Consider the following 3,843-nt stretch of genomic DNA (forward strand, 5'->3'; position numbering starts at 1 on the left):
TGAATATCACTTTCACTTCAATTTAATATGTTTTAAATGAGTGACATTTAGTCTTTAAAAATCACTACTACCTTAGTGAGTTTATTAAAGTCCGGAAAATGAAATATAGTGCTTAAGGAAATATAGATATTCTCCAGAAAATTAATGATTGGAGGGTAGGTTACGAACTAGGGAAAATTACATTAAATGCAACTAAATATGAAGAAAGAAATGACAGAACATTGGAGATAAAAAAAGAAGCGAGGAGGAAAGATTGATTGAGCATTCAATTAACTGAAAATTATTTAAAAAACTTCTGATTTTGAAATTTTTTTATCTTGACACAAATCCTTACTAACCTTAATTATTTTATAAGAAATAAGCTCGTTTAAACGTATAAACTATTAAAAGTTTATATAAACATCATACTACTCACAATTGATATTATTTTATAACCGGAGTTAAAGATTATTTTTACAAATTTATCAATTAATTAAATATAAATACATAAATAATAATAAATTATTTAATCATATTCTTCATTTATATATTCTTCCCTCTTTTTCATTCTTCATCTTCATATTCATCTTCATTCATTAACTTGCTCTTCTTTTTTCTATATTTTCCTTTATAACTTCTATCATAGGCTAAAAAATATTAAGTTTAAAACAATCATAATATATGTGCTAAACATAAATAAAATGAAACATTCATAGTAATCAACAATGTAAAACATTTAAATGTAAAACATTTAGATGATCATTACAAAAGTACATTCAGATTATCATAAATAAAATTCAAACCCACGAGATTCCTTCCAAAACCATATTCGATCATAGCCTCAAATATACAATTCCGAGACAACTGATAAGTTCTCGTAATAGTTCGAGTTCATAGAACTTACTAGCCTCGTCAAACTGATTATTCTTCTGAAATAATTATTAAATGTTTACAAAATATTTCCCTATATCTGAAGACGTTCCAAAACCGAGGCTAGTAAAACTACAAGCATAACACACCCTCGGTGCCAATCGTAAATCGTCTAACCGGTAACACTCGACCTCTATGATCCATAATTTGACAATGATTCTTGGGGAGTTGGATTTGTAACTGAATTATTCGGATATAACATCCGGAAAACTGTATGACTTTTACTAAAAAAATCTTGATTCTTTGTTATTCGCAACACTTTAAAAAAATATGTATACGTGAATCGACATTTCTGTATGTGTTGTTTATATCCTCGTGGTTGTGAGTAGTGATGAATCTAGAACCAAGTTTCAACTGGTACTCCAAAATTATAAAGTAAATATTTTTTTACTATACAACACTTATATCAAAAATAAAAGTATAATTAATAATGATAATAATAAAGATACAAAATCACGCCGAGACTAGTAAAATATTTATTCTTTTACAATTCAATTACTATTAGACGTCAAAGAAATGGAGACAACTGAGTTCTTCGGGTGTTGATTTGTTGAAAATGTTGAAAAATTTGTCCATTTTTAATTGTGACAAAAATCTCCTTCTCGATATATACTACCAAACCCAGTCACATCGAACTCATTGTCTACCCTTGAACATGAGTTAAGGGGCCTTCAAGATCGGTATATTTCTGTTGATGACTTGATTCAGATGCATCATTCCTTGCCTTTTTGTGATATCATTTGATATTACATCCATATACATAAGCCTATACACTTAAACAATATAATACAAATTTTCATGCAACAATATTCAATTATAAATGAATACAACCATTTCACCAGACATCACTCTTTTCTTATTTGAACATAAGCCAATTGACAAAAATAATTTTTGCCTATACACTATACAATATAGTACAAATTTTCTTTCAGCAACATGTAATTATAAATTAATACAACATTTTTAATTGTAAAGTTGAACATCAAAATTTAGCATATTAATCTATCACAAAAACATACTTTAATGGTATATTTCAAAATCAGTCTATACTTTTAGGGAACTAGCCCCCAAAAATCATAAAGTCGGTCATACATAGAAAAGTTCTCCCCCACTGTCAAAATAAACCAGACAAAATACATTAATCAAAAGAATGGGGTGAGAGAGGCTCGAACTCTCGACCTCAGGATTACTCGTAGAAGCTATGAGACCTACGCGCTAGCCAACTGCGCCACCACCCCTTTGTATCACTTGTCATTTCTTATTATATATAGAGAAAAATATATAATTCATAATTAATTTGTAATAAATTATACCCAAAGTTTTCACAAAAGTCAAGGGTGCTTAAGCCCCTTCTTGAACCCCTTGAATCCGTCACTAGTTTTTGAGATAAATATTGGTGAAGAAGCTGATATTAGCTTGTTGGTCTCTCTCACGACATCTATGGAGGGGTATGAAACAAAAGATTGATAAAATGATTGTCTAGTTGATGACGATGGATATGAACTTGATTTTATTGGGCTATATTTCTGGAAGTCCTTGTTTGTGTTAAAGGTTGTAAAAACAAATGTGGGGTTTGAGCTACCATGACTTGGCTAGTATACTAGCGGGGTTGTTCTTCTTGCCTACCTCTAAAAACAGGAGAGAACTAAGTAAAATTGTATTCAGTTAGTGTTTTATTATGATTATAAATATATATATATATATATTTATGACTTTCTTGTTAAGTTGATGGATTTGTGTTATAAAGGAAGGATTTGTGTTTTTGAGGCGAGACGCTACCTCGGTTGACAACATGGTTCGAAGTTCGGGCATTTGTCTTTTGAGAGTTCCTTCTTAAACATTAGTAGTTTAAGCTTACGTCTAGGCTCGAGGTAAATTCATTTGCAAATCATCTTGCTCGAATCTTACTATTTACATCGGCTCATCAAGAGACACTCGTTGGAGAGAAACATCTCTTCCCACGTCCTTACTCGTTTCTTGAGTCTAATTCGTTGTTCCCCTTGTTGCACCTGAGAGTTTTAAATATCGTCATCCTTCTTTGACCATATTTTATTTACAAAATTGTCCCTAGTATTGACGTAAGGGTTTAATTATTTTGGATAGATCATGATCCCAAGTTCTCTTTAGCTTGAACTATGTGGGGATGTATTTCTTTTGACTCAAGTTTTTTTTGCGAGAATTGCATTTAGACTTGAACTGGGGATTATATTGTTTTTAAAACTTGAATCGATGTTGTGGAGTTGATTTCAAATCGAATTTGTTTTATTTTTAATCATTTTTATTTTAATAAAAATGCTCCTAGTATTGATATAAGGGTTTTGTATTTTTAGTTTTATTAAGATTGAGCTTGTGACAAGCTGCCTACATATTCTCATAAAAGGAGAAATTAGGTCCGGACGTAGTTCCGAAATTGTATCACGGATAGATTGTGACTCCAAGTTGTTTCTACTAAGGTGGCCATTGACTTGATTTAATTTGGAGATTGATATGTCTTAAGTTTCTACCGTGGCAATTGACTTAAAACTTGCTGTGGAGATTTTTAAGTTTATGCTAGAGTGACAATTGAGTTAAGGCTGGGGAAATCACTTAAGTTTCTGCTGGAGTGGCAATTGACTTATGGCTGGAGATTTGATGATTTTTTTTGTTTTAAAAAATGCTTCTAATGTTGACATATGAGGTTTGTTATTTTAAATTTATCGACTTATCAAATTATCTATTGAGTCATGAAAAAGATTCAACTAAAGACATAAACAAATCCACTATCTATTTTACGTCAAGCAATACGTGAAGTAACTCTCAGGACTGATCTAATGAAAAGATGCCTACATATTTTTATAAAAGAAGAAACTAGGTCCGAACGTAGTTCCGAGATTTTTTCATGGATATATCGTGATTCTAGTGGTTGGTCTCTCGTGCTGGAGAGTCGTGTTTATT

The 3,843-nt window shown here is 31.0% G+C and overlaps 1 non-coding gene across 1 annotated transcript; it reads right to left on the reverse strand.

Annotated features, from left to right (window-relative positions):
• Window positions 1–2,060: 2,060 nt before the first annotated feature.
• Window positions 2,061–2,147, reverse strand: TRNAM-CAU. The gene is given in 2 exon segments: window positions 2,061–2,096; window positions 2,110–2,147. It is a non-coding gene; the product is annotated as a tRNA-Met (tRNA).
• Between the last annotated feature and the right edge of the window lie 1,696 nt (window positions 2,148–3,843).

This window comes from Impatiens glandulifera, chromosome 9, assembly GCF_907164915.1.
Source record: "Impatiens glandulifera chromosome 9, dImpGla2.1, whole genome shotgun sequence".
NCBI classification, from domain to species: domain Eukaryota; kingdom Viridiplantae; phylum Streptophyta; class Magnoliopsida; order Ericales; family Balsaminaceae; genus Impatiens; species Impatiens glandulifera.